This window comes from Mesoplodon densirostris, chromosome 3, assembly GCF_025265405.1.
Source record: "Mesoplodon densirostris isolate mMesDen1 chromosome 3, mMesDen1 primary haplotype, whole genome shotgun sequence".
NCBI classification, from domain to species: domain Eukaryota; kingdom Metazoa; phylum Chordata; class Mammalia; order Artiodactyla; family Ziphiidae; genus Mesoplodon; species Mesoplodon densirostris.
The window spans coordinates 110,377,442-110,396,328 of NC_082663.1; the positions used below are offsets into that span (position 1 = coordinate 110,377,442).

At 35.1% G+C, this 18,887-nt stretch overlaps 1 protein-coding gene across 1 annotated transcript in view; it reads left to right on the top strand.

The window, feature by feature from the left end:
• CHSY3 (chondroitin sulfate synthase 3) overlaps positions 1-18,887 on the top strand; it is a 301,185-nt gene that overhangs the window by 277,344 nt on the left and 4,954 nt on the right. The window lies entirely within an intron of this gene.

Below are 18,887 nucleotides of genomic sequence, written 5' to 3' on the forward strand. Positions count from 1 at the left end.
TGCTGAGATGGGCTTTAAAGCAGGGATTTAAAGACCAGATTTATTCTGGTAGGATCTTTAAGTCTCTGTCTTTTCTGAAAATATGGAATCTACGGAGAGGCATGTGATGCACATTATGCCTCCCATCTTCAGACAGCCCTGGCCCTGCATCATTTACAGCATACCAGGTACTGGCAATAGAGTGAAAAGACGACACAGTCTTAGCCTTCAGAAAACTCCCAGATTTGTTGTGGAGATGTGTATCTAGATGAATAAACTAATGTAAAATTAAAACTGGGTTAAATAGTCTGGAAGAATGGTACCTAGTGCCAGGAGAACATATACCAGGCCTGATCTAGTCAGAGAAGGTATCCATGCGGCAGTGATATTTAAGCTGAGTAATAATTAAATAGAGGAGATGGGAATGAGAGATGGGAGATGATTCCAGGTAGAGGGAAAGGCATGTGCAAAGGCATTAAAGGGACAGAGGAAGCCAGTATGGCTGGAGCATAGAGGGTGAGATGTAAGAGAGAAAGCTGGAGAGGAGTGGATTATTCTAAGAGCACTGGATGTCATTGATGGGGAAAAGGAGAGTCACATGATCATATATGCGTCTTGGAAAGATGACTCATGTTGCATCATGGAGAACTGTTTGTAGAGTGGCCAGATGAGACACGGTCAGATAGGTGACTGTTGCAGATATGCAGACAAAGTTCTCGGTATCTTGGGCCAGAGTGGCTGTCCTGAAGATATAAAGAAGAGAATTAAGATTCAAGTGATAGTTGGGGGGTAAAAGAGATTGAAATTGGTGATGAGGGTTAAAAGAGAGCAATGATATATTAATGATATATGGAGTCTTGACATGGCATCATTATTGCAAGAATCACTTTCCCAATTTAATGTTTGCTTTAAAATTTTATTTCTAGTGTTTTTGATATGGGAATATTCTACAGTTAATGTAACATTAAAATCTAATTTTTATTTATATTTTTTGTTTATATGTTTGTTTTTGCTTAAAAAGGAGTTCTCCATATGCTTAGAAAATGTAAATTACCTACTTACCTACATTTTCCCCATTCTTTTACAGGATTTTTTTTCTTGTTGTAAGGGCTGAAGCTAGTAGGATTTAGGTCTTTAATACATCTGAGATACACACATATGTACATGCATACATGTATATAATGTATTCAATATAAATGTGAGGTAGATAAGGATCTAAATTTATTTTTTCCTTGTAAATAACTAATTGTCCTATAACCCATATATTATATTGTGATTCCGAGTCATTTACCTTTTTATGAAGTATTTTGACAATAAATGTGCCACTGAGATTAGCCCTACAAAGTATTAAAAAATTATAAATATTCATGTGAATACTTTAAGTGATCTGTTTTCTTAAAAAATAACCCTGTAAATGTTACGTAGAAAGTAATTTAAATGCCCTGCAGTATTGGGAGGAATAGTGTTGAAAACAGTCATGAAAACAAACCCAAAAGCTAGTGTGATTTCGAGTGTATATAGTTTTGCTTATTTACAAAATACATCTCTTTAAGTCATTGATTGTACTAATTATAGTTATATTCCTCAACTCTCATCTGTATTCTTCTTGGCATTCTACCTTTGCCTCTTAGAACTAAAAATAAGTCATTTAATTTATTTTATCTGCTCAGACAGAAAGAATTTTTTTTACAAACTCCTTCTAACCTCTTTTGAAAGATAACTGTGCAGACTTGAAACACAAATTATCCTTTTCTCTTTTACTAAAGCTAATGAGTGCACTGTGACATTAACTGGGTTTCATGAAATGATTTTATCAATCTGTAATATAAATTATGTTTTTCTGTTGTGTCAGCTTGATGTATGTGAAAGAAAGATGCAGTATACCCAGTCTCCAGTAAGGAAATATCAGTGTAATTAGAAAGCTCAAAATGACTCAAGTCATTGTGTTCTCATTTCCAGAAAACTTGCCTTTTAAAAGATGAGGCTTTACTTATTTTTAGTTTAGCACCATCTTGGAAACACCTACCTGTTAATTAGAACTGTGATTCCCTTCCATTCCCACAGCAGTACTGAGCCCATGCAGAAGTCGACAGCGCTATAATTAGGAATTTTCTTCTAAGAAAAACATTATAATAGACATCCTGCCATGCTTATTTTATTTTAATTGGGTGTTTAGCTCTAGGGATCTTCATAATTTTTCATAAAACTTTAATGTTAGTAAAATCACCTGCAAGGAAGCACTGCTTATCTCCTTGATTACACCATAAGGAGTAGGATCTTAATTTGAGCCTTTCTTTTCTTTTTTTTAAGCTAATGAGAGCAAAGAGTTTTAAGTGGATCAACACAATGCATCACCAAGTATTGCTTATGACCTGTTTGAAAGAAAAATTACACAGGACGGAGTTAAACAGGGCAGGAAGATTTTGTTCAGAACTGTCGCAATAGGGGAGAGAGATTGAATTCAAGTACCTCTGAAACACAAGGCCAGGAGAGTTTTTAAGTGCTGGGGTGAGGTAATGAAAAAGTACTGGAGGACTTTAGCAGGGACATTGGTCAGTGTTATCAGGCCATCTGTGTTTGCTAATCAGTGCTTATGAAAGTAAGCCTCCCACCCTCCCCCAAAGACAGGGGAGACAAGATCTGCCTTTCTGGATGATTACATTTCAGAGGGATGGTTCCCAGCTCCTTGAGAAAGAGTCCTGGGTTACAAAACCGGCAAGAGGCTGGAAGAAGATTTACATCTCAAAGGATCAGGGGAGGCATTTACAATTACAAGTTTTCTAAAGTAAATGTTCCAAGAGAAGAGAGGTAAGGGACCTTAAGTCAGGAGGAAACCTGTCCACAATTTAGTCAAGCTGAAGGGAATGCCAAGGCCATTTTGGTCACCCATTGATGAACTACTAGATTTTACCTGATGATCTGGGAACTGATCGAAAAGTACAAGTCTTTTCTTACAGGTAAAGGATATACAATCTTAAAATCTTTACATTTTATGGATAACTAAAGGCTGATCACAAGTAACTTACTAAATTAGATGTTAGCATATAGCAGGGAAGTCTTTGCAATCTGCTTTAGAGTGCCAGAAATTTCACTATCTGAAGTTTACCAAATAATAATAATAGAGACACCCATTGATGCCAGACACTGTTTTAAGCATGTTTTATATAATGTACACAACAGTCCAAGAGCTCTTCTTTTCCCAGAAGTTGTAACTTGTCCGGGGTCAGACTGGGAATGGAAGAGCAGATCTCAAAATTAGGGCTGTGACTCCAGAGCCAGGATCTGGGCCCAAAAGAGACATGCATGAGCACAAGTTGAAAGAATGACAGAGGCACGTGCAGAAGAGGTTCATATTTCTTTTTTCTTTCCTTTAAATAACTGAAATGTCCTCCAAAGCCAGTCCTAACTCCACCCACTTTAACACTTCCTACCTAAGCCTTAGTTTTGTCCTGCTTCTTGAATGGAAAACAGTCTTGTCTCTCTGCAGGTGTCAAAGGCCTTCTTCCAGCTTTGCTGTCATTCTTATTTACTGTGGTCTCTCAGCAGCACTTCATTTATTTATGCAGAAATTATTAATGTGACAGAGGTCAGCCTGATTTAGAATCAGTTTGGACTCCTACGATCATTTCACATTCCAGTGGCACAAAGCAGGAATGAAGATGGGTGTCCTCGACCTTTCTTTCTGCTTGGGTGATGACATCAATTATGAAAATAGTTAAAAGATGTATGACCACCATCAGTCATGGTCCTATAGCACTGGCCTGTGACTACTTAAGTGCGATATAAAAGCTTTAAGATGTGTGCCAATTCTTGTACAACACAGATATGTGAAGACTTCTGTTACATTTCACTTTCTAACTTAAATATTCAGGGACTTCCCTGGTGGTCCAGTGGTTAAGACTTTACCTTCCAATGCTGGGGGTGTGGGTTTGATGCGTGGTCAGGGAACTAAGATCCACATGCCTCACAGCCAAAAAAAACAAAACATAAAACAGAAGCAATTTTGTAACAAAATGAATTAAGACTTTTAAAAAAATACACTAAAAAAAAAAAAAAGAAACATTCAGAAGCCTGGGAAATAACTCAGAATGCTGAAAAATTGTCATTAGAGAATCAAAGTTCTTACAGTAAATGTTTTGATCCCTGTTTTGGTTACCAACTAGTTTGGGGTGAATATGTGAATTTATTAAAAATTAATCATAAATATTTTATTAAGTATTGTTCCCAGGCTACCCTCTGGGAGCAGGTTACCTAGAAAGGCATACAGTCAAGTAAAGCAGTGGGTACCAAATGGCATAATTAATGCAATGAGCACTTGTCAAAATTATACAGCTGTTCATAAATTTATATATTTAGTGCTTGTCTCCCCCATTAAGTAGTTAACTCCATGAGGGCAGGGACCGTGTTTCTTTTGTCGCTGTACCATAGTAACTGATACATTTTAGAAACTCGATATTTTTAAATGAGTGAATGAGTCATTCATTCTGCAGTTAAGAGAGGCAGCCAAAAAGCTGGAGAGGACTAGATAAGGACAGGTTTGGTCAGGGAAAGTTACTGAAATAGTCATACTGTCATAGATCTGTTATCTTCCTCATGTTTTCAAAGTTTATATTAATTGTATTCCTCTCGCTTTCCTGAGCATCTGCTATGCAGATGACACTGCACTATGTTCTCCTACCCAACTTATCCAATAAGACTGTACTCTGTAATGTACTGACAGCCAAAGTCAATTTTCTACATAATGAATATGAAATTTTCACTCTTAAGTCTTGAGAATATAATGTCTTATTTTTATTTCAGAGTATATTTAAACATAGACCTACTGACATAAGAAACTACACATAAACCAGTTCACACTGAACACTGCATGATGGCCCTCCTTTTCTGTGTTGGGAGGTCATCAAATTTTAGTTTCTTGCAAATGGTACTCCAAATTACCCTGAAGGTCACTAGAGGAACATTAATGATGATCACTAAAAATGGTCATGTAGCCCAAATTCATAATTACAGAAGTACATGTCATTCTTTTAACAAAATATCATGTTTCCTCCATTCTTATACCTTCTACCCTGGATAATATTATGTTCATTCAAACTAATAAGCTTATGATCAGTCTTTCGTGAGGTTAAATGATTGCTTGCTTGAATTTGGGGATAATGGAAATAACAAATCAGCAGCAACAGCAACAAAGAAAATCTTTAACTGTAGCTTTAGCACCTTTATAGTTAAAGAGGAATCAGCTTGGGCTTTGAAAGCTTTCATAACTGGAATAAAACCCATGAACTAGAAAGCAGATTATTTTCTTTTTTTATTTGGAAAGTGAGGTGTAATTTTATGCATGATCAATTCCATCGTATAGTCTATACATTTCCTCCAATGGAAAAGATACATTCATTAATTGTGTCAGTGTCTTTCAAAATTGTAAGGCAACTACTATCTTTACATTTTGTTTTTGAAAGGTCTTGAAAATCTAGTTAGGAAGTGATAACCTCTCTCTTTCCCATTGTCTAATAAAAGTTATGGTGTGATAATTAAATCACCAGTGAAGGACATTGTTAAATTATATTGGTATTACATGAAAAAAGGATGTGTGCAGGTTTGCAAAGTGGCAACTTGAAAATTTCTTCAAATTCTTCTTTGCCTATTTGCTGTAATAAATTGTGAGTAGAATAAAAGGTTTAAGGAAATATTGAATGCAAAAAATTTACTTGACTATTTACCAACGATTTTAAAATATGTACAGGGGAAGTGAATTGTATAGGTTTCAACAATCATCTGCTGTTATCTTAACTATATATCAGGAAGCATCTACGTGATCACTGCCTGAATGTAGGTATGTCAGGCTAAATCTGGCAAATTGATATGCAATCAAGTCAATTATCATTAGTTTTCTATTTTTTTATCAATTACTTTATTTCTAACAGGGTAATTTTAATTAAGGTATATGGGGGACTTGACTGGTGGTCCAGTGGTTAAGACTTCGCCTTCCAATGCGGTGAGTGCAGGTTTAATCCCTGGTCAGGGAACTAAGATCCCACGTGCCTCTCAGACAAAAAACCAAAGCATAAAACAGAAGCAATATTGTGACAAATTCAATAAAGACTTTCAAAATGGTCCGCATCAAAAATATCTTTTAAAAAAATAAAGGTATATGGGTTTATTTAAAGTAACAATTGATTATATGCCATAATATCATTATAAACTGAAATCTGATGAACTTAGTGATTTTTTTCTGATTTTAAATCTCTTTGATGTTTGCCTAAAATAGCATGTGTCCAGAATATACTCTGCTGGGAAATCTATATCATGTGATGATTTTCTATGTTGTCTGAAAGTATTTTTTTTTATTTTAAATGGATTTTATTTGATTTTATCATGTATTCATATATTTTAGTTATCTGTTTTTGAGAAGGAATTGAGGCAAAGAAAAATGAAGTTCTTTTTTCAGGAAATCTTCAACTCTTGCTATTTATTCATTGATTTAGTTTTAGATGTTTTATTTGAAAAAGTCCATATAAGGAAGGTTTTCATTTTGAGTGGGTGGTGTTTTAGGATTGTTCAGGTCATGCACCTCCTTTGTTCAGATACTGGGGCTCTTTTGTGGTCATTGAGTATTAATGTTTTTTCAAGTCATCAAGCACATCCTGTTTTGTGATTTTTGTTCCATGCATCAGGAATTTCACCTGTATCTATAAATCTTTTGTGATATTTTTCTTGTAGCTTTGATCTGAAGTGACAGACTCCACTTGGCATATTCCCTTCCTGCCTATCAGTAGTTCTTATATGGGATTTCCCCGCCATCTTCCAAAACCAAAGAACAATCACTTGCTACCAAACTGGTACAGGAATCAATGACATAGTGGTCTATTTTGTACCACTATATTCCATTGACAACCTCTGGATGGTGGCAGGGAACACTGTGGTCTCCTTTGAAAGTATTTTTAAACTGTAGGGAATATATACTGCTGAGAAAACTTCATCACATGTAACAGTGTCTGGAAGCTATTTTCTGTGTTGTCTGACAGGTTTTTTTTTTTTTTTTAAACTACAATAGCTAACAAAATTAAATGTAACAGGAAGAAAAATACCAGTTTTAATGGTACAGATTGCCCATATGAGACTGCAGTTTGGATCTCAACCAAGATTAAACTAGCTAATCAAACAGAGGCAAATCATACAGAGCTGAAATTAAAACGTATCCATTCACCAGATTGGTTTTGGCAGGATTCCTTTGGTTGCAAGTGACAAAATCATAACTGAACTACCTGAATGAGAGAAGAAACTACTGTCCTAGGAAACTAGGAAGTCTGAGGGTGATCTGTCCTTAGGCGTAGCTCAATGCTGTGTTCAGTGCCCTCAACAGCGCTCGGTCTTTCTTTTATTGCTTCTCTGCCGTTGTCGGCCCTTGACTTGCTTTTCTTTCTGAGGAATTATAATGTGCAAAATGTGAGCCTGTAGCCAAAGAGAATGATTTTTTTGCTCATGCCCATGAATGAAACTAATCTGGAGTAAGCCATTTATAACAAAGTATACTAATTGGCCATACTGTGATTTGTTCCCCTTTAGGAAAGGTGAGGTTCATGTGAAATAAAAGAGAAAGAAAGATTTTTTTAACCATCTTAATCATTTCTAAGGGTACAGTTCAGTGATGTCAACTATATTCACATTGTTGTGCAACAAATCTCTAGAACTTTTTCATCTTGCAAAACTGAAACTCTATACCCACTGAACAATTCATTTCCCCCTCCCTCAGCCTCTGGAAACTGCCACTTTATTTTCTGTTTCTATGAGTTTGACTACTTTAGATATCTCATATAAGTGGAATCATACAGTATTTGTCTTTTTGTGACCGGCTTATTTCACTTAGTAGAATGTCCTCAAGGTTCATCTATGTTGTAGCATGTGACAGGATTTCAAAAGGAAAAGACATTTCACAATTTTTTTTTATTTTAAAGGGATATCCAAGAACACAAATGCCCTCAGGCAACTTAAATTCATAAGACAAACATAAAGAAATCTTATGGCACTGAAAATAACTGGAAAATGCACTGCTCACTTAACATTTTTCAAATTCATTCAAAACACTGAGTTTACCAGTTAAAGAAAGGCAAAATCACATCTGTAGCCTTTGGACTAAAAGTTTTAACACCTTCTTTTAAATAGGCTGTGGGGATGATTTCTTAAAAAAAAAAAAGAGACAATTTTTTATTTTTGTATGTAATTTTTAATTAAACCTTTTATTTTGAGATAATTAGTGATTCACATACAGCTGTTAAAAAAAATATGCAAAGAAATCCCATGGATCCGTTAAGCAGTTTCCCCCAAAGGCAAAATCTTGCAAAACTGTAGTGAAGTTTCCCAACCAGTATAGTGACATTAATATATTCCACTGATCTTATTTAAATTTCCCCAGTTTTTCTTATGTTTATTTGTGTATGCATACACACGTGTAATTTCGTGCAATTTTATTACTTGTGTACAATGAATTTTTAAAGCAGAGTTTGTAGATTACATGTGGCTATTTCCAAGGTGCTGTTATTTTTGTAAATCTTAGTAGCAAAATATGTAATGCTGTTAATTTTATGTGACAAACATGAAGAAGGGTATACCTTATACTTAAACTAGATCTTTGCTTTCAAATTTCAAAACTTACTCAAACTATATACCCTTTAACATTTTCTCGTTCTGTCTATAATTATAGAATGATATATGAATATTTATTTTTCCCAAACCTTTCTTCTCCTTAATATTTAGAATTAGGTACTATTTTCATTGTGTCTTTATTACCAGAGAAGTAGGACATAGTTTAAGAACTTCACTGTTAATATTTGAAGATAATAATTGAGGGGAAATAATAGTGTTAATTTAAAAGTTTACTATTTTGCTCAGAACGTTTATATTTACTGGTCTTATAAAAGACAGATCATTAGGCATTTGCATTAAGGGCAGCAAGACTCTCCATTTAGTTATGTAGAACTGTATAACTAAATCATAGAGAGTAAAATGAGTTTAAATATTTGCAAGGCAAATTACGCAACCCTTAGGTACATAGTCACCATTATATTTTACACCTCTTTAATGATTTATTATTTCCTTGTTCACCTTCATAAATTATTCTAGTTTATAGAGTTTGTACTTCCTCGAACAAGAATACCTTCTTTTCCCAAATCCTTCTTAATCTTATATATAGGAAGAGATTCAAAGAGAATTTTCTAAGTTATTGAATAGAAAATCCTTTTTAGGAAAAATGAAGTGACATAATAGGAACAAAAGACATTGCAATAAATTGAAATAGCTTCTTTATATAAATAAATTAAGGATATTTTCTCCTTCATAAAGAAAAATTAATGCAATTATTTTCTTAATAAAGAACACAAAGCTTTCCAATAATTACATGGTCTCTTATTTTCCCTTCATTTCAGCAGAGACCTTATGAAGACAATTCAGTCTTTTAGTTTTTAGATGATGATCTGAAGTTAAATGATGGCTGTACTGAGCCTATTTGAATTATTTTCTAGGGAAAACTTAATCAAGGCCATTCTTGTTTACTCATTTATTCAATACTTACACTAATAATAATAGTAGTAAAAGCAAGTAACAACTTTTCTGAGTCCTGAATTGTTTCTCTCTAAACCATTATAACTCTTTATTTTAGCTTTCTTAATTTCTATCTCTTCCATCCTAACTGAGCCTTCCAGTGTTTATTCTTTATTTTCCTTATGATTTTGTTTTCATGTCTATGATAGTTTATTTTGTATTCTTTATTTCTTAGTTCTGTGAACTGCCATTTCATCTGTACCATCACATTCCTGAGATCTTATATTTCTACTTTGTTGTTTCCCAAGAGAGAGGAAAATGCTTCTTATGTTTTTTAGAACAGTCATTTAATGTTTTCCTCAATTTCATGGCTTCTTTTCTGTGGGAGTGTGGGGCTGATTTTCATCTAGTCTTTTTTTCTTACAGAAACTTTGTGTTAGTGCTGTACTATATCCCTTTTTTAGAAAACATACTTATCTCTGGAAAAATTATCAGTACTCTTCCCTGGACAAGCCCTTCACCATAGATATATTTTGGCAGAGATGTTTGTTACCATTCTAAGCTTTCTGATTTCCACAAAGAAAAGGCATTGGGTTCTCTGCTGCCTCAGGTTAAAGCTACTTCATAAAGACATGGTTTAACTGTTTAATTCTTTACTTTCTGTAGCTCTGTCTCTTCTACTTTTCTTCTACTTCTCTGAAACAAAATACTTCCAGGAGGGGCTTGTTCTGCCGGCACAGATCACCTCAGTTTCTGCACCCACAGCTGTATATACAGAATAGGTTTTATGGCCTGCACTGTCAGGCAGTATATTTTTCTTGGTTATTTCTTAGGTCTACTGTCCTTGAACCCTTTTGCCACTGACAGAGCTCTGCTTGGCCTTTTGCTACTTTTACGAGCTTTGCAATGCTCCAGAAGTTACCTTGTCCCTGTTTGCTGTCAACTTCTTAGTATTTCTTTCAACATTTTAATTGTTGAAATGAAGTCCTTTATTTACATAGCTATGATCATTCAGGAAATTATCTATGCTATGCTATCATTATTTTTTAACACCTTTATTGGAGTATAATTGCTTTACAATGGTGTGTTAGTTTCTGCTGTATAACAAAGTGAATCAGCTATACATGTATCCCCATATCTCTTCCCTCTTGCGTCTCCCTCCCACCCTCCCTATCCCACCCCTCTAGGTGGACGCAAAGCACCGAGCTGATCTCCCTGTGCTATGTGGCTGCTTCCTACTAGCTATCTGTTTTACATTTGGTAGTGTATATATGTCCATGCCACTCTCTCACTTCGTCCCAGCTTACCCTTTCCCCTCCCTGTGTCCTCAAGTCCATTCTCTACATCTGTGTCTTTATTCCTGTCCTGCCCCTAGGTTCTTCAGAACCTTTTTTTTTTTTTTTTTTAGATTCCATATATGTGTGTTAGCATATGGTATTTGTTTTCCTCTTTCTCACTAACTTCACACTGTAGGAGAGTCTCTAGGTCCATCCACCTCACTACAAAAAACGCAATTTCATTTCTTTTTATGGCTGAGTAATATTCCATTGTATATATGTGCCACATCTTCTTTATCTATTCATCTGTCAATGGACACTTAGGTTGCTTCCATGTCCTGGCTATTGTAAATAGAGCTGCAGTGAACATTGTGATACATGAGTCTTTTTGAATTATGGTATTCTCAGGGTATATGTCCAGTAATGAGATTGCTGGGTCATATGGTAGTTCTATTTTTAGATTTTTAAGTAATCTCCATACTGCTCTCCATAGTGGCTGTATCAATTTACATTCCCACCAACAGTGCAAGATGGTTCCCTTTTCTCCACACCCTCTCCAGCATTTATTGTTTGTAGATTTTTTTGACGATGGCCATTCTGACCGATGTGAGGTGATACCTCATTGTAGTTTTGATTTGCATTTCTCTAATGATTAGTGATATTGAGCATCCTTTCACGTGTTTGTTGGCAATCTGTATATCTTCTTTGGAGAAATGTCTATTTAGGTCTTCTGCCCATTTTTGGATTGGGTTGTTTGTTTTTTTGACATTGAGCTGCATGAGCTGCTTGTGTATTTTGGAAATTAATCCTTTGTCAGTTGCTTCATTTGCAAATATTTTCTCCCATTCTGAGGGTTTTCTTTTCATCTTCTTTTTGGTTTCCTTTACTGTGCAAAAGCTTTTAAGTTTCACTAGGTCCCATTTATTTTTGTTTTTATTTCCATTTCTCTAGGACGTGGATCAAAAAGGGTCTTGCTGTGATTTATGTCATAGAGTGTTCTGCCTATGTTTTCCTCTAAGAGTTTTATAGTGCATGGACTTACATTTAGGTCTTTAACCCATTTTGAGTTTATTTTTGTGTATGGTGTTAGGGAGTGATCTAATTTCATTCTTTTACATGTAGCTGTCCAGTTTTCCCATATGCTGTGTTATCATTAATAAATCTAAAAGAAACGGAAATTTAATGTAGTACATTAATAATAACATACAGCTGTATCTTGGCATTTATTCTTCTACTCTCTGATTTTTATAATAGATTTTTCTATAACTTCTCAGATAATTTCCTTCTCAGAGGGTGAGATTTTGAGTGATACACTTAAAACACTGGGGTCAGTCAGGACATATTGATGTCATTGCCATTGTGATTTTGTTAGTGTGAAATGATTTTTCCTTTCAGTATAAGGCTCTGGAGGTACCATGAAATCAATTGAAAATTCTGTAAGGGAAATGAAGCCCTGAATTATTTCAAACAAGCTAATATAATTTAAAATGTGTATTTTATACTTTTTCTTAAAGCAATTTTGCTACATTAAAAATTTAGTGTGATAAGTAGCAAAACTGACTGCTTATTCTAGTTTTACTCATAACCTCATTATTCTCAGTCAACCCTTGGTTAAATCACTTAACGCTCTTGAACCTTTGTTTCCTGAAACCCCCACAATAATTTATCTTTCTGGTAGTAAAATGTTGAGGACTTTTGTTAGGAGAAGGTGCCTAATGGCATGTTAGATACATTGAAGCAGTGAGTGTATGTGGCCAAATTATAACTGTTCTCAAGCATTTCCAGAAGTGAGCAAAGATGAAGCAAGCCTAGAGGGTGCTGCTCTCATCCTCTGAAAACTCCTAGCTAAAAAGAGCAGTCTCGGGAGGAGGCTGGCAAATCCTTTTTTTGGACTGTTTTCTATATACCAGACACTATGTTAAGCACTGTATGTGTATAAATATATATATGTGTATATATATATATATATATTTTGTCCTATTGAGCAACATTTTAATATACATTGAGATGGTTGGCATTTTCCCTTTTATAAATTAGGAGACTGAGATTTACACAGATTGACTAGGAAATGGCTTAGAAATGGTGGAGCCAAGGACACTACATAATGATCAAGGGATCAAACCAAGAAGAAGATATAACAGTTATAAATATATATGCACCCAACATAGGAGCACCTCAATACGTAAGGCAATTACTAACAACTGTAAAAAAGGAAATCGACAGTAACACAATAATAGTGGGGGACTTTAACACCTCACTTACACTAATGGACAGATCATCCACACAGAAAATTAATAAGGAAGCACAAGCTTTAAATGACACAATAGACCAGATAGATTTAATTGATATTTATAGGACATTCAATCCCAAAACAGCAGATTACACTTTCTTCTCAAGTGCACACGGAACATTCTCCAGGATAGATCACCTTTTGGGTCACAAATCAAGCCTTGGTAAATTTAAGAAAATTGAAATCATATCACGCATCTTTTCCAACCACAATGCTATGAGATTAGAAACCAATTACACGGAAAAAAACGTAAAAAACACAAAAACATGGAGACTAAATAATACATTACTAAATAACCAAGAGATCACTGAAGAAATCAAAGAGGACATCAAAAAATACCTAGAGACAATTTACAACAAAAACACGACAATCCAAAACCTATGGGATGCAGCAAAAGCAGTTCTAAGAGGGAAGTTTATAGCAATACAAGCCTACCTCAAGAAACAACAGACATCTCAAATAAACAATCTAACCTTACAGCTAAAGGAACTAGAGAAAGAAGAACAAATAAAACCCACAGTTAGTAGAAGGAAAGAAATCATAAAGATCAGAGCAGAAATAAATGAAATAGAAACAGAGAAAACAATAGCAAAGATCAATAAAACTAAAAGCTGGTTCTTTGAGAAGATAAACAAACTTGATAAACCTTTAGCCAGACTCATCAAGAAAAAGAGGGAGAGGACTCAAATCAATAAAATTAGAGATGAAAGAGGAGAGGTTACAACAGACACCGCAGAAAAATATAGCATCCTAAGAGACTACTACCAGCAACTCTATGCCAATAAAATGGACAACCTGGAAGAAATGGACAAATTCTTAGAAATGTATAACCTTCCAAGACTGAACCAGGAAGAAATAGAAAATACGAACAGATCAATCACAAGTAATGAAATGGAAACTGTGATTAAAAATCTTCCAACAAACAAAAGTGCAGGACCAGATGGCTTCATAGGTGAATTCTATCAAACATTTAGAGAAGAGCTAACACCCGTCCTTCTCAAACTCTTCCAAAAAATTGCAGAGGAAGGAACACTCCCAAACTCATTCTATGAGGCCACCATCACCCTGATACCAAAACCACACAGAGATACTACAATAAAAGAAAATTACAGACCAGTATCACTTATGAACATAGATGCAAAAATCCTCAACAAAATACTAGCAAACAGAATCCAACAACACATTAAAAGGATCATACCCCATGATCAAGGGGGATTTATCCCAGGAATGCAAGGATTCTTCAGTATACGCAAATCAGTCAGTGTGATACACCATATTAATAAATTGAAGAAGAAAAACCATATGATCATCTCAATAGATGCAAAGAAAGCTTTTGACAGAATTCAACACCCATTTATGATAAAAACTCTCCAGAAAGTGGGCATAGAGGGAACTTACCTTAACGTAATAAAGGCCATATACAACAAACCCACAGCAAACATCATTCTCAATGGTGAAAAACTGAAAGCATTTCCTCTAAGACCAGGAACAAGACAAGGATGTCCACTCTTGCCACTATTATTCAACACAGTTTTGGAAGTCCTAGCCCCAGCAATCAGAGAAGAAAAAGAAATAAAAGGAATACAAATTGGAAAAGAAGAAGTAAAACTGTCACTGTTTGCAGATGACGTGATACTATACATAGAGAATCCTAAAGATGCCACCAGAAAACTACTAGAGCTAGTCAATGAATTTGGTAAAGTTGCAGGATACAAAATTAATTCACAAAAATCTCTTGCATTCCTATACACTAACAAGGAAAGATCAGAAAGAGAAATAAAGAAACAATCCCATTCACCATTGCAACAAAAAGAATAAAATACCTAGGAATAAACCTACCTAAGGAGGTAAAAGACCTGTACTCAGAAAACTATAAGACACTGAGGAAAGAAATCAAAGATGACACAAACAGATGGAGAGATATACCATATTCTTGGATTGGAAGAATCAATATTGTGAAAATGACTACACTACCCAAAGCAATCTACAGATGCAACACAATCCCTATCAAATTACCAGTGGCATTTTTTACAGAACTAGGACAAAAAAACTTAAAATTTGTATGGAGACACAGAAGACCCCGAATAGCTAAAGCAGCCTTGAGGGGAAAAAATGGAGCTGGAGGAATCAGGCTCCCTGACTTCAGACTATACTACAAAAGTACAGTAATCAAGGCAATATGGTACTGGCACAAAAACAGAAGTGTAGATCAATGGAACACGATAGTAAGCCCAGAGATTAAACCCATGCACCTATGGTCAACTAATCTATGACAAAGTAGGCAAAGATATATAATGGAGAAAAGACAGTCTCTTCAATGAGTGGTGCTGGGAAAACTGGACAGCCATATGTAAAAGAATGAAATTACAACACTCCCTAACACCATACACAAAAATAAACTCAAAATGGATTAGAGACCTAAATGTAAGACCAGACACTATAAAACATAAGAAGAAATCACATAAATCACAGCAAGATCCTTTTTGACCCACCTCCTAGAGAAACGGAAATAAAAACAAAAATAAACAAATGGGACCTAATGAAACTTCAAAGCTTTTCACAGCAAAGGAAACCATAAACAAGGTGAAGAGACAACCCTCAGAATGGGAGAAAATATTTGCAAATGAAGCAACTGACAAAGGATTAATCTCCAAAATTTATAAGCAGCTCATGCAGCTCAATAGCAAAAAAACAAACAACCCAATCCAAAAATGCACAGAAGACCTAAATAGACATTTCTCCAAAGAAGATATACAGATTGCCAACAAACACATGAAAGGATGCTCAACATCACTAATCATTAGAGAAATGCAAATCAAAACTACAATGAGGTATCACCTCACACCAGTCAGAATGGCCATCGTCAAAAAAATCTACAAACAATAAATGCTGTAGAGGGTGTGGAGAAAAGGGAACCCTCTTGCACTGTTGGTGGGAATGTAAATTGATACAGCCACTATGGAGGACAGTATGGAGGTTCCTTAAAAATCTAAAAATAGAACTACCATATGACCCAGCAATCCCACTACTGGGCATATACCCAGAGAAAACCATAATTCAAAAAGACACACGCACCCCAGTATTCATTGCTGCACTATTTACAATAGCCAGGTCATGGAAGCAACCTAAATGCTTATCAACAGATGAATGGATGAAGAAGATGTGCTACATGTATACAATGGAATAGTACTCAGGCATAAAAAGGAATGAAGTTCTGTCATTTGCAGAGATGTGGATGGATCTAGAGACTGTCATACAGAATGAAGTAAGTCCGAAAGAGAAAAACAAATTTCGTATATTAACACATATATGTGGAACCTAGAAAAATGATACAGATGAACCGGTTTGCAGGGTAGAAATTAAGACACAGATGTACAGAACAAAAGTACGGACACCAAGGGGGGAAAGTGGCAGTGCAGGGTTATAGTAGTCTGATGAATTGAGAGATTGGGATTGACATATATACACTAATATGTGTACAATAGATAACTAATAAGAACCTGCTGTTTAAAAAAATAAATAAAAGAAAATTCAAAAAAGATAATGGTGGAGCCAGTACTCAAGTTCATATCTGGCTAATTTCATTTTCCTGTCCATTCTGCATAGTTTGGTCCTCCCTACATACAGACAGAAAATACAGATATCCTCTATGCTTCTTAATGGAAAACATGACATAAGTTCACGATGTTCTAATCATTACCTCACCACCTAGAGTATGTGTGAATGTGCTATTTTTAAGGATTGCCCCCCTCCCTGACTTTGTCTGCTTGTAATATTTCTGCAAAGGAATACACTAGAAAAATAATCACTATATAGGCAACTTGGGTTGTAATGATGTGAGTGGTGCAAGTTAGTTAAACATTTTAATACTAAGATATTTTTTCTTCTATAACAAATGTCACCTTTATCAAGTTGTGCAATATTAATCACTTCAGTATCACTGAAGGAGCTAGGTAAATCTACAATTTAACAGTCTGCCTCTGAGCAATGTTTCCTATTTAATTTAGCATGTTCCCTTTTCTTTTTTTTTTTTTTTTTTTTTTTTTTTGCGGTATGCGGGCCTCTCACTGCTGTGGCCTCTCCCGTTGCGGAGCACAGGCTCCGACGCGCAGGCCCAGCGGCCATGGCCCACAGGCCCAGCCGCTCCGCGGCACATGGGATCCTCCCAGACCGGGGCACGAACCCGTATCCCCTGCATCGGCAGGCGGACTCTCAACCACTTGCGCCACCAGGGAGGCCCAGCATGTTCCCTTTTCTGAGTAATATAAAGCAGGCCTCAAGAAAGAATAGTTTCAGAGAGCCAGTACTTTTTAGAGGTGGTATAATTAGTATTCTATATGCCATTAGATTTTTTTTAATCTTGTTGCATACCCAAAAAAATCCATGGAAAAATTGCATAAAGTAAAATATTGAAGCAAATTCAGGGAAAAAAATAATACATGGCTGATTCATTTTGTTGTGCAGTGGAGGCTAACACAACATTGTAAAGTAACCATACGCCAATAAAATTTTTTAAAAAATAATACAAAAATGGAGATATAACAGCCCGCTTATATGGATTTGATTTAACATCAAAGTTTCAAATAAAAATTGGCTTGTGTTTTTAGAAAAAAAATACTGGATGTAACTGAACTACTGTGTCTTGAATCAAGTCCAAAATCCATCTCAAAATATCTAGGGTTATATTCTTCAAGGTCAGATGATGTTGATTTGAAAATCTCTCTGAGTATAGAATAAGAACCAGGTGAAATACTGGAGATAAAGAATCTGCCATGGTATTGGTCTTATACCTTTTAGGTCATCTTCTCTATGAAAACTTCTCTGATATTCATATTCTCTCTCTCTCTCCTCATATATCCACACACATTTATATACATACATATCAGAAAAACCTACCTAACTCCACATGCATGTATATGCATATTTTTAAAAGTCATTTATTAATTGTAGTATAACAAACATATCTTAAGTAACAGTTCAGTGAATGTTCACAAATTAAATGTATATGTGTAACCACAACCTACGTCAACAAATAGAATATTACCAGCCCTCCAGAGCTCCCTGCCCACTTTCTTGATTTTTGCTCACTGTTCTTAGAGCTAACAGCATATGTTAGCTTTACCTGTTTCTGAATTTCATATGAATAGAATCACACAAAATGTATTCTTTTGTATATGGTTTCTTTCACTTGTTTGTGATTTGTGAGATTTGTTCATGTTGTGAGTAGTAGTATTTCATTTAATTGACGTATTTTTTTCCATTATTTTTATTTATCTATTCTACTCTCAATGTACATTAGGGTTGCTTTTGGTTTGGGGGGTATTATGAATAATGTTGCTATGAAAATGTATGTATATATACATGTATGTATTTTTAGATATACGTATGTATGTATGTGTGTTGGGCATGTAGCTAAGAGTAGAATTACTGAGTCACAGGGAACGTATATGGTCATTTTGGTCAATACAAGTTTCCACAGTGGTTGAACCAAGTTACATTCTCACCAGCTGTGTATGAGAGTTCCAGATCTGCTACTTTCACAATGTATTATCAGTCATTAACCATTTTCGTAGATTAAAATCACATTGTGACTTTAAATTACATTACCCTGATGATGAATGAACTAGAGAATGTATGTGTATGTTTACGAGAATGTTTATGAGACATTCTATGTTTATGAGAATGTTTGTGTATGTTTATCAGGCTTTTACATATTATCTTTTGTGAAGTGCCCATTCAAGATTCTTTTTCCATTTTTAAACTGGGTTTGTCCTTCCCTATTAATTTTTACAAGTTCATTATAT